The following is a 13,275-nucleotide window of genomic DNA, read 5'->3' on the forward strand; positions in this document are numbered from 1 at the left end:
TACCGAGCTCAAGGCCATGGGGCAAGTTGTTTCGGGTTCTTGGCAGGCGGTGAACCTGGCTGAAACACCAGTGCTTGAAATGGAGAAATAGAAGTGCAGGTACTCTGTATCAGAGTACCTGCTTGTTTTTGAGAAGTGCTGGTACTCTCCAATTAAAAGTATTATGATTTTCTTGAGAAGTGCAGATAGGTTCCCTTTCAAATTAAAAAAGTACTGGTACTCAGTACCAGACAGTACTGCATTTAAAGCACTGGCTCGCATACTTGCAGAAAAGCGCGGCACACTGGGACACACTGAAATCTGTGAGTAGGAGGACCTTCATAGCGATCTCAGCAGTAGCTGCCAGTGTCTGCGCAAAATGGCCGGTCGAAGGGCAAGGGACGACCAGGGATGGACAACCGAAATAAAAATAATAATAAATTAACAACTTACATGTTTGACGTTCCAACACTCCTCTCTGGCTCTGTCACCGTGCACTACAGGCACAGTCTCCCAGAATCCCCTGGGCCAATCCTGACGCTGCAGGAAAGCAGCATCAGTTTTGGCCTGAGCATCATTGATTTGCACTCCCAGTTAGACTGGTAGCCTGTGCTTGCTCTCTACAACCTGGCATTAAAGCTGGGGTTGGAGAGAGCTTCAGTACGCATGACGTTTTGGTTGGCCTGCCAAATTGTCATGCGTATTGACAAGTGCCCAGTGCACCTACCACTCCCCCTCTGGCTGTCACCCCCTTGGCCCCTCCCCCTGGACGACGCTACAGAGAAAAATAAAATAATAATAAACACAGGACATTTACACAGCAGAAGAACCAGCCTTACAAGAGGCTCTAGCATACTTAAACTGTGCATATATTCCATGCTTGCCGTCAAGAAAGGTGTCCCTGCTGGAGACCGATATCCACACTGATGAGGTCTTATCAGCTATAGCACACCTAGCACCAAGGTAAGCCCCGGGCAAGACCGGTTCCACCCAGATTTTACAAGTTATTTGCCGACCCACAGGCCCCAATCCTTGCCGCCTACATATCTTCTTCAGGGGGACAAGCACACTCACTGATACCATGCGAGAAGAGGTGATCACTGTGCTGCCTAAACCAGGAAAGGATCCCACTCTGCTCTTTGTACCGGCAGATGTCCTTGCTTAATGTCGATGCCAAACTCTTCCGGGGTATTCTTGCAGCACGCCTCAATCCATACATGCAATGCCTCATAGATCCAGATCAATCCGGATTTATTCCAGATAGACACTGAAGTGATGATATGTAGCGTCTGTTCCATCTCATCGATAAATTGACCGGCTTCCTGCACCCCTGCCCTTCTCATGTCAAAAGACGTACAGAAGGCATTCGACACTTCCTGCTGCACACTCTGGAATGGGTGGGCCTATGACCCTGTTTCTGGACATGGAGCAGCATACACAAACCCCACTGCTCGCGTGCGGGTCAATGGACTCCCATCGTAGATTTTCGCATTGGCCAGAGGCACCCTCCAGGGATGTCCGCTGTCCCTGCTCCAATTTGCCCTCTATACGGAACCCCTGGCTAAGCGTATACTGATTGACCCCACGATAAAAGGCATCGCCATAGGCCGCCATGAACATAAGCTGGCACTGTATGCAGATGATGTCCTGGTGGCACTCACCCAGCCCCTATCCTCCTTGCTGGCTCTCCTACAGGAGCTGGAGGCCTTTGGCAGAGTCTCTGGCTTTAAGGTCAATATACAGAAATTTCAGGCCCTTAATCTTACCATTTCCCTGACAGATAAAGTGCAGCAGGAGCGGCTCTACCCGATCCTGTGGGCAGACAATTGGGTACCTGCAAAGAAGACCAAAGAAGCGTTGAGGTCTTCTTGTAGTTTTAATCAGGTTTACAGCAAAGGACCACCAGCTCAAACAGCAGCTCAGCTCCAACTGCCAGAGCCAGAGTTCTCCAACATTTTCCTTCTGTTCATGTCATGACACATGGAATGTAAAGATACAGTCCAGCAACAGGAGAAGAAAGAAAGATAGGACAGAAAGGGGAAAGGAGGTGTAAGGGAAAAAAGGTAAAGTAGACCACAACATATCTCCTTCCCATAAAATGAAGGATGATTAACTTGAATTGAAAATGCAAAGGAACAAAATATACAAATGTAGGGTAAAACAACTTCTTAAGAAATCTAAACAAAATGGTGAACACAATATAGCCATCATGTATATCTTAAGACATATGATAGTCTCTGTGCCAGCTCGGCCTGCATCTCAATCTCCTGTGAGTACTAAAACCAGGAACATGGGAGGTAGTATCTTTGTCGACAGGCCTGGAATCAGATTCACTCGCCTGATCCGAATCATGAGTATCAAACCCAGGTTGCCATTTAACTAACCTGGACATGCTCCATACCTCACCAGAATTCAAAACAACCACATTTTTCTTGACTTCTTTGATAATAAAGGGCCCCATAAACCGTGACCGACCCTTCTTCAACAGATCAGGATTTCTAATTAACACCTCATCCCCTACACACCAGTGTTTAAAGAGAGAGGAATTTTTCTGATCAAACCTGCATTTGTACTCTCCTTGATAGAGTCTCCGCCTAAAACCAGCTTGCTCATTCATCCTCAGATCATTCACATCCAACTTCAACCAAGCAGGACTCAACTTGTCATGAGGCTTCCTACCTCTAAGAATTGAAAAGGGAGAAACAGAAGTCAGTCAATTAGGAGTAGTGCGGTGAGCCCACCATGTCTCTCTGAGCATTTTCTTAAGAGAGGATCTAGTCTGCAAGGCTCTTTGAGCACAACACTTGACCAACTTGTTCATGCTTTCAGCAAGACCGTTGGCTTGCGGTGAGTACAAGGCTGTCTTAAAATGGATGATGGATAACTCCTTTGTACTCATTTCATGAGAGACAAATTGCACCCCGTTATCGGTGATGAGGTATTTAGGGATGCCCTCTCTGGAAAATTCCTCAGAAAGGAATTCAATAACAGTTCTTGAATTAACAACAGGCATACATCTAGTGACCACCCACTTGGAGGTGTAGTCCACCAACAACAACACATAGCGTTCATCAGGAGCAAACAGCTCAAAAGGCCCAGCAATGTCCAAACCCAATTTGGACCATGGTTCAGAGGGAACATCCACAGGTGAAATGGGTGCAGCACGAGTATTTTTGCTTTTTTCACTGTTGGCACACTCTCAGCAGTCTTTCACAACCTCCTCCACCTGTCGATCCATGGTCGGCCACCAGTACCACTCACGTACCCTGGCCTTGGTCAAATTCCTACCTAGGTGCCCTTCATGTGCCAAATTGATAATCTTACCTCTAAGACCTTGAGGAGGTCTTACACGATTACCTCTCAACAGTTTCTCATCAAAGACACTCAGCTCATCCTTAACATTAAGAAAGGATTTCAAGGCTTCAGGTACTTCCTTGTCTGCAGGCCAACCCTTAAAAGAATATTCCTTGAGCATTTCTAGATCATTGTCTCCATGAGAAGTAAAAGACCACTCATTAGAACTGACAGCAGATTCATGCACCCATGCCACAAGAGAGTTTCCACTTCCACACCAGACTGTTGCAAAGGTAACCTTGAAAGACAGTCAGCAATTGCATTTTTCGACCCTTGTACATACTCAACCACAAAATTGAATTCAGCTAATCCTTCCATCCAACGCTTAATCCCGGGTGAAATATTATCAACCTCTCTGCAAGTGAAAATTTGGCACAAAGGGCGATGATCAGTTCTGACAACAATAGGTATACCCCAAAGGTAACCTCGTCGCCAGTGCAAAGAAGACCAAAGAAGCGTTGAGGTCTTCTTGTAGTTTTAATCAGGTTTACAGCAAAGGACCACCAGCTCAAACAGCAGCTCAGCTCCAACTGCCAGAGCCAGAGTTCTCCAACATTCTCCTTCTGTTCATGTCATGACACATGGAATGTAAAGACACATTCCAGCAACAGGAGAAGAAAGAAAGATAGGACAGAAAGGGGAAAGGAGATGTAAGGGAAAAAAGGTAAAGTAGACCACAACAGTACCTTGTCTCGGCAATGGAAACCTATCCAACCTTAGGGCAAACAGCGCAAGGCAACTATTTGGACATTCTGGGCATGGCACACACTGATAACCATTCTTGGAAAGGATGGAGCCTCTCATTGGTGGGTAGGTTGGCGGCAGTGAAAATGACTATGCTTCCTACAATTCTATATGTCATGTAGGCTCTTCTTCTTAGTCCTCCTTCGCTCCTACTAGACAAAATACAACACATAATTGAGGCCTTTATTTGGGATGGCAAAAGCCATGCAGGCCACGGAAGAGGGCCTACCTGCTTGCTGCGGAGGGTGGCTTGGGCATACCCCACCTCTCCCATTACTATCTAGCAGCTCAGGTGTGATACTTAGTGGAATAGATCAGAACCCAGACCTGGAAACACTAGTGTTTCATTGATCAAAGCCTAGCTGGGGTCCATATTTGAAAGATTCTTTGGCTTCCTGAAAACAACAGGCCTTTAGGGGCTACATCTCACCAGTATTGAGGGCGATGGTTGAGGCCTGGGATAGGAAGGCCGTCTCTTAGGGCCATATGTATCAAGCCTTTTTCCCATTTGCAAACGGCCAGATTCTCAGAATCGGCCTGTTTGCGAATTGGAAAAAGCCTTTTGGGATGTATCATCCCGAAAGGCCATTGCAAAATAGAGAATTGCAAAATTTGCGATTCTCTATTTTGCGAATGCAATTAAGGAATTACAAATTGTGATTCCTTAAATGCAATTCTGGAAGCACCAGAAATTTGCTATTTGGCCTTAAGGACTTGCAAATTACCACCAACTTCAAGTTGGTTGTAATTTGCGATTTTCTTTAAAAAGCACTTTTTTGATTTTTTTATAAGTGCCATATGGCTCAATGTGCATACATGCATATTTCAGGGGTTCAACAGCGTGTCCTTTTGGCACCCTTGCATCCTTGAAATTGCATTCTCTATTTGCGATTCTCTAATTGGTAATCGCAAATTGAGGATGTCTTCCCATTCATTCTTATGGGCCTCCTAGCCCATAGGAATGAATGGGAAGGTATTCCTTATTTGTGTGAATCTCAATTTGCGATTCGCAAATAAGGAATATGTAGGATTCGCAAAAGGTTTAGCAATTCCTACATACATTGCATTTTGCGATTCTCTAATTGCGATTCGCTAAAAATCGCAATTTGAGAACCGCAAAACACTTTTTTGATACATATGGCCGTACAACTTATCCCTTGCCCCTCACACCCATCATCAGTAACCCGGACTTCCTGCCGGCTCTGTGGGGTCTGTCAGGGGGCCAGCTGCAAGAGACTGTGCGAATTAGCATACTTCAGAGAATTGTAGTGCATCACTCTGCAATCCTGTTATTCCTTAGAGTTGTATATACTCGGTAACTGATGCTTTACAGTAACTTGTAGTAGACACACTGTGCAACTACATTAACATTTCTTAAATGCACTTTTCTCGCCATCTGTGAGAAAGAGACAGTCTACAAACGTTCTTCTACTTACCTTGAGAGACCAGGGGCACTGTCAAAATCTCTTGATCTTTGCTTCAGTAACTGACTTAAAAGTTGGTAACAGAGCGTGAAATGAAAAGAAAGCATTCTTTTACACACATCACCACTTCCATGCAACTCACAGGAATGGCAAGGATCTGCGGGCGCAGAAATGTATATATTTGTTTCTTAATAAGAACAACACTACAGAATAATAGAATTACTGAAGTTACTTGCAGCGAATTAACGACTGAAAGCAGCGCCATATTCACCAGCATACCATTCCCTCGAATGGTGGCAGATGAGAATAAATTATCATTAATAATTGTATTATTTATTTATTTAACGTTTGTATTTATTTTATTTTTCCATTGTATTGTATTGTAATTGCTTTTATATAGCGCTTACTGCCCCTGAGGAGTCTTTCAAGCACTTTATGACAGGTAGCATCCTGCCCCTGGAGCCAAGGTTAGTGGTTATTCCAGTGTTTATTTGTTATTGGTAGCAGTGCGGCTCGTCTGTTAAGGCGCAGGAGCGTCCTCTCACTAAATAATTGCCCCCAGAAATGGAAAAATAAAATGGTGATAAAGTTCGTTTATTACCATTTTATTTTTAAAAACCCCGAGCCCAGCATCAGGACGCTAAGCGGGGCTTTCTGATTTGTGATGCTGCTCATCAGGCAGCAGCAGAAAGCAGTGATGGGCAGAGCCCTTTAAGTTTAAAGTGCACATGTCTTTTTTGGCCGGTCTACTTGTGACGGCCAGCCAGACACGCGCATTTTAAACCTCTCTAACCAAGCTCTGGGTCAGAGACAGCATAGGACTTCAGTGTCCTCGGGAGCGCCCAATGAGGCCGCTCTCTCCAATCCTGGTGCTGCTTTCATGCTGCATGAGAGCAGCGCCAGGATTGGTCAGTGCATTTTCCTGGGTGCTGCTGGTGATGGAGCGGGTAAAATGTTTTCTTTTTATATACCCAATCCATTTATATAAGTTCATATTAAAAGGACTAATAATTAATTCTAATAACTAATTGATTGATGTGATGATACTTAACCAACCTTATTAACCAAGAGAATACACGTGGGAATGCATTTGCATGGCTAAAATAATAAGTGAACTAAGTTGGTACGCATATTAAAATGATAAGTGTTGCTTAGACAGTGTTAATGTGATTTGCGCTTAAATAAATCAGCATTAACGGCTTTAAATGTTGCATATGGCTAGATAAATGCATACACATAAGGGTATTAGCAAGGGAATAACACTGTTTTAATCATTTCTTTGTATTAATTACGATTTTGTGTTTCTTTGCTTAAAGTTGACTATTCTGGCCTACCAAAAGATGGCTGCCGACCGAATCCTAACTAAAGTACATGACTTCATAAAATTGAGCAATGGAGAAAGGCGCCTGCACTGACTTCGTTCGTGGCCTTTCCATGACCCGTTTGACCAGGCCCATGAAGACTACCCTGGGCGAGGTGCCAATGTCCTTGAACATAAAGCAATTGTTGCCAATGTGAACACATGAACTACCAAAAGACACCTATTTACAATAGACTGATACTTTCTTGACCCGGGAACAGCCTTTCCCACACGCCTAGATTTGATCTTCATCCACATGTGAAAATTCATGAATGTTTCTTAAATGTAATGAAACGTAGTTGAATTCAGCCAATCCGTGACCTGGGAATAAAGAAAAATGTTACTGTTTTATGTAAATTTTAGTATAAATATTAGTAGACTAGAGAGGGAAATTACCCCTAGCTGATCGATGCTACTCTATGCGACACTCCATGCTGCTCTTCGCTAGAGATCCTTATGCTGACGGAAGAGGACGGGACATTAGAACACTGATGAACTTTCTGAGGACCAGTTCTGATATAGAAAACGACAATTAGCCAGAATAGGTAAATATGACAAAAGATAATATGGCATTGTTAGGATTTAACCTGCACTTTAATTAGATAAAGAGAATCATTATTTGAAGAACTGTGTCAGTTGATTATTTCTTGAAATGTTTTATTGATTAATTTGAGAATCAAAGAGTCATCAAATTCTATCACAACTAAATGATCTAGTCGACCTCCGGATGGAGGAACTGGTAGGATAAGTCAATAGATGTGGTTTCCTCTATCAAAGTGAATAGCTGTAGTTCGAGATCGGATACCTCCCTGTAGGCACGGATAGTTTGAGAGAATCAATGTTGGTGTTATGGGCCCCACCAGCGTGTGATGTGTGTATGTGCGTGTGACTGAGAAATCATTCTGTCCGTGGAAGCAAGGGGAGATTTTGTGTCCTGAACTGCACCACTGGGGCCTGCCAGCCTGCAGAAGACCTGGAGCGAAGAGGATGTCATGCCAGGAAGGTAAGTGGAATTTTTATTTTTTACTTTTATTATTGTCCCCCACTGCCCTCCTTACATGTTAGCCGCCATTGATTGGTGGTTACTGGGATTAGTGGGTCACAACCATGAAACTGTCCCATGCATGTCTTCCAGCTTCTTTATGGTAGATTAGTATGATAGTAGTTAGGTGAGGTCATTATCCTGGGCTTGTGGTAAGGTGGGGGTGAGGATATAGGCTAGAGCAGGGTTACTCATAGTACGGCCCGCGGGCCGCCAGCGGCCCGGCAAGCCTTCCTCGGCGGCCCGCGGACCTTGCAGAATCCTACATGTGTTTTAAAAGAAGAATTAAATAGTGTTAGCAGCCCGGACTCTGAGACTCTGCTCTGTGGGGCCCGGGGGATTCCAGTGATTGTCAAAGTGGAGATGCAGGGGCCTAAGAGGTGAAATACAACAAAGCTTTATTAACATGTAAATGGTCTTTTAAAGACCTGTGAAGTACTCGGGTGCGGGCTGTGTGTGAGTGCTGGGAAGCTGTCTCAGTGCGGCTGTGTGTGTGCGCGCTGGGAAGCTGTCTAAGCCTGGGCTGAGGGCTGACACACACACTGGGTGAGATGACAGAGGGTGACGGAGGGAGGGAGAGGGAGGGAGACAGAGGTTGACAGAGGGTGACAGACAGATGGAGACAGGGAGGCGCAGTCTGGGGGAGACGGAGGGAGAGGAAGGGAGACAGAGAGAGGCAGAGAGGGTGGCAGAGAGGGAGACAGAGGGAGGGAGACGAAGGGTGACAGAGGGAGGGAGGGAAAGGGAGACAGAGGGAGGGAGACAGAGGGAGAGAGACAGGGAGAGGGAGGGAGACAGAGGGGAGAGACAGGGAGAGATAGAGGGAGGGAGACAGAGAGAGAGACGGAAGGAGGGAGACAGAGGGAGGGAGGGAGATGGAGGGAGGGAGACAGAGGGGGAGATGGAGGGAGACAGAGGGAGGGAAGGAGATGGAGGGAGACAGAGGGAGAGAGACAAGGAGAGGGAGAGGGAGGGAGACAGGGAGGGAGATGGAGGGTGACATAGGGAGGGAGGGAGACAGAGGGAGGGAGAGGGAGACAGGGAGAGAGACAGAGGGAGAGAGACAGAGGGAGGGAGACAGAGGGCAGGAGGGAGATGGAGAGAGACAGAGGGAGGGAGAGGGAGGGAGGGAGAGGGAGACAGGGAGGGAGAGAGACAGGGAGGGAGACAGAGGGAGGGAGACGGAGGGAGGGAGACGGAGGGAGACAGGGAGGGAGGGAGACAGGGAGGGAGGGAGGCGGAGGGAGACAGAGGGAGGGAGGGAGACGGAGGGAGACAGAGAGAGGGAGGGGGAGGGAGGGAGGGAGACGGAGGGAGAGGGAGACAGAGGGAGGGAGACAGAGGGAGGGAGACAGAGGGAGAGAGACAGAGGGAGAGGGAGAGAGACGGAGGGAGGGAGACAGAGGGAGGGAGACAGAGGGAGGGAGACGGAGGGAGGGAGAGGGAGGGAGAGAGACAGGGAGGGAGACGAGGGAGGGAGACGGAGGGAGGGAGACGGAGGGAGGGAGACGGAGGGAGGGAGACAGAGAGAGACAGGGAGGGAGACGGAGGGAGGGAGGGAGACGGAGGGAGAGGGAGACAGAGGGAGGGAGACAGAGGGAAGGAGAGGGAGACAGAGAAGGAGACAGAGGGAGGAGGGCGACAGAGGGAGGGCGACAGAGGGGGAGGAGGGAGACAGAGGGAGGAGGGAGACAGAGGGAGGAATGAGACAGAAGGAGGAGGGAGACGGAGGCAGGGCGACGGAGGGAGAGAGACAGGGAGAGAGACAGGGAGAGAGACAGGGGGAGAGAGACAGTGGGAGAGAGACGGTGGAGAGAGACAGGGAGAGAGAGGGCGGGAGGGGGAAGGAGGTAGAGGGAGGGAGGGGGAGAGAGGGAGGGAGAGGGGGAGGAAGGGGGAGGGAGGGAGGGGGAGAGGGAGAGACAGAGATCTGTGTATGCTGGGTCTGGTGGCTCAGTGGACGAAGGCGTCTGCTGCAGGGACATGTGTTCAACCTCATGGTCACAATTTTTTTTTGCTTTAGCCCCGCCCCTCTTACCCCGCCCCCACCGGTGCGGCCCTCGGCCACAAACCAAACTGTAAATGTGCCCCCTGAGAGAAAGTTTGTGAGTACCCATGGGCTAGAGAGAGTTAGATATTACTAGATTGCACAGAATGGCTACACATAAGGAGAGTTTGGGGTTTGTCAGGAGAGGTACAGCACGTTTGCAGAAACGTGGGAACAGACCCAAGAATATATGGGAAACATACCTGGTAGGAAAGAGACTGGCGAGCCAGGAGGGAAGGCCTCACACGATTGATTATGTATATACGAGTGCAACGGTGAAGAAAAACCGTCAACGACATTAAATCACACACAAACGTGGTATGTATTTTTTTATATCCTACTTCTTGTAAGCAACTGTCTATGCAGATGAGACTGAACATATTAGATTACATTATAAACAGTTCCACTGCGAGATGCGATTTTTAATACATGTGCTCGTCATTGAACCGTAATGTGAAATGGCAAAATGGCCATGCCAAATGGTATATGTAGGAAAGGGTAAGCACGAATCTGCAATGCTAGGCGTTTGCTTTACTGCCTGTCCAATCATTGACTCTATATGTTATGTTATGTTATGTTAAAATGGGTCTTATATAGCGCACGGCTACTCTACAGAGTGTCCCGGCGCTTTTATTGAAGACCCGCCTAGAGACAGCAGACACAGTGAGGCAAACAGAGAACAGAAACACAACATAAAAGAAAACTGCCAAACTAAAGAGTAAAAAGCCAGGTTTTAAGGCCTTTCCTAAAGGCCAACAGGTTGGCGGTGCCGCGCAAGGCCAGGGGCAACGCATTCCAGTGCTGCGGTGCCAAAAACCTGAAAGAACGCCCACCGATGCGAGCTTTCTTAACACGGGGGACTACGGCCAAAAAAAGAGACTCGGACCTCAGAGCTCGGGCCGGATGATAGAAGACAAGCCTCTTTTGAAGATATTTCGCACCGGAGGCATAAAGAGCCTTGTGCGTAAGCGTCAGGGCCTTGAAGACAATCCGTTTCCGGATCGGAAGCCAGTGTAGTGACTGTAAGAGGCAAGAGGCATTGGCTCGCCTGTGCAGGCCGAAGATCGCCCTCGCGGCCGAATTCTGGACTACCTGCAGCCGTTGCAGAAGATACTCCGGTAGGCCCAGATATAAGATGTTAGCATAATCCAGCCTTGAGCCAATCAGGGCCAACACCGTCGTCCTTCTGTGCTCTTCGGAAATAAGAGGAAGAAACTTGCGTAACATTCTCAGGAGGCCGAAACAAGTTCCGGTGAGGCCTAGAATCTGGGTTTTTAATGCCAACCCATTGTCAATCTTAATCCCCAGATTCTTAGCGAGCTGAGAAGAGCTCGCTGGAGGAAACATGTTAGGAGGCCACCATTCCCGCCAGTTAGGGTCCGACGAGCAGCCAAAGAAAAGTACCTCTTATTTGTCTGAGTTGCACTTGAGACTGTTACCCTGAAACCATTCAAAAACAGCCCCAAGGCACTCACGAATGCTCTCCCCATCAAAGTCTTCGCCTTTCCTGCATGTGAAGAGGAGCTGAGTGTCGTCGGCATAGGAAACGATCTGAGCTCCCCGAGACTCCGCCAGGGCCGCCAAAGGGGTCATAAAGATGTTGAAAAGAGTAGGGCTCAACACAGATCCTTGTGGAACTCCTACTCCCAGATTCGTCATCGCGGCGGAGCCAGGGGGAACCCAAACCATTTGCTGACGGCCTTCCAGGAAAGATCTAAACCACCTGAGCACCGTCCCCCTCAGACCGATGTCATATAGCCTGGCGAGGAGACCTTCGTGGGGGATGGTGTCAAAGGCTGCCGACAGGTCTAACATGACAAGCATAGCCTTGCCACCAGCGTCCAACACCTCTTTTATGGCCTCGGACACTTCCAGAAGCGCCGTCTCTGTACTTAAATTGGGGCGAAAGCCGGATTGTGATGGATGCAAGAGGCTATGAAATTCCAAGAAATTGGAGAGCACAGAGTGAACATGTTTCTCCACAATCAAACCAAGGCCGGAAGAAGAGAAATAGGTCTATAGTTGGCCAAGACCTTTGGATCCAGGCCAGGCTTTTTAAGAAGAGGAATCACCAGCGCTTGCTTCCAGGCCCGCGGAACCAGACCCCGACTAAGGGACAAGTTCAGAAAAGGATTAGCCAAAGGATTAACAACTTCCGCCACCTTGGCCAAAAACTTGGCTGGGCACGGATCTAGAGGAGAGCCAGATTTGAGGTTGGCCATAAGAGCCAGAGATGATACAGTCGAAATAGGCGGAAAGGATACCAAAACCGGGCCCGAAGGGGTCCCCGGATCTAGGTCACTCTCAGAACTGGGACAAGGCTTAACGATACTCCACGGAAGAGTATCCTGAATCGATTTAATCTTCTTGACAAAGAAGTCTGCTAGGGCAAAAGCCCATGACTCAGAGGGAGCAGCCACCGTCTCATTTTGGCGCGTGGACGTGAATTCTCTGACAATAGTAAAGATCTCCTTACAGGAGTTAGAGGCGGCCTCAATCCTCTTAGCCAGATAGTCCTTTTTTCCGCGAGAATAGCACGATGGTAAGCTTTAATTGCCAACCTGTACGTTTGCTTGGCAGCAGGATCGTACTGCGACCGCCAGGCCCTCTCGGCTACCTTGCATAAGCGGCGAGACGCCAACAGAGCAGCAGAAAACCAGGGGGCCGAAGCCCGATTAGAAGATAACCGGGGGGCCCTCTCAGGGGCCAGATCGTTCAGGCACCTAGTTAGCCAAACCTGCAAGGATTCGAGGTCACTCTCCAAATCACCCGTAAAGGAGCAGGGATGATCATGAAATGCCCGAGTCAGCATATCGGGGGTCACCCGATAGTATGCTCTAGATGAGCGCGCCTGATATCTAGGACCAGTACTGACAGGTTTCTTCAGGGCTGGTACAGAGAACTTGACCAGCCAGTGGTCAGACCAGATCACCGGAAGAAGTACGAAAGCTTCGATAGGAAGCGTGGAGAAGACCTGGTCCAAGGTGTGGCCTTTATCATGTGTGGATCCTGTAAGATATGGAGTGAAACCAAGAGGAACCGTAACATCCAAGAGCTTCATCGTATCAGGATCAGATCCATCATCCATATGGAAATTGAAGTCTCCCGCCAGAACACAGTGCTGAGCTCTCATAGCAAGCACGGTAATTAGCGACTGGAGCTCATCAAAGAAAGAACCGGCTGGACCAGGAGGTCTATAGACTAACAGTCCTTTTAGGGAATGATGGTGCGCCAGCGCTAAAGAAAACGCAAGGCATTCCGATCCAGTGATGGCCTCAGTAGGGATGATGGAGCATGCAACCGCTTTACTCACTACCAGAGCCAC

Source organism: Triturus cristatus, chromosome 6 (assembly GCF_964204655.1).
Source record: "Triturus cristatus chromosome 6, aTriCri1.1, whole genome shotgun sequence".
Taxonomy (NCBI): Eukaryota; Metazoa; Chordata; class Amphibia; order Caudata; family Salamandridae; genus Triturus; species Triturus cristatus.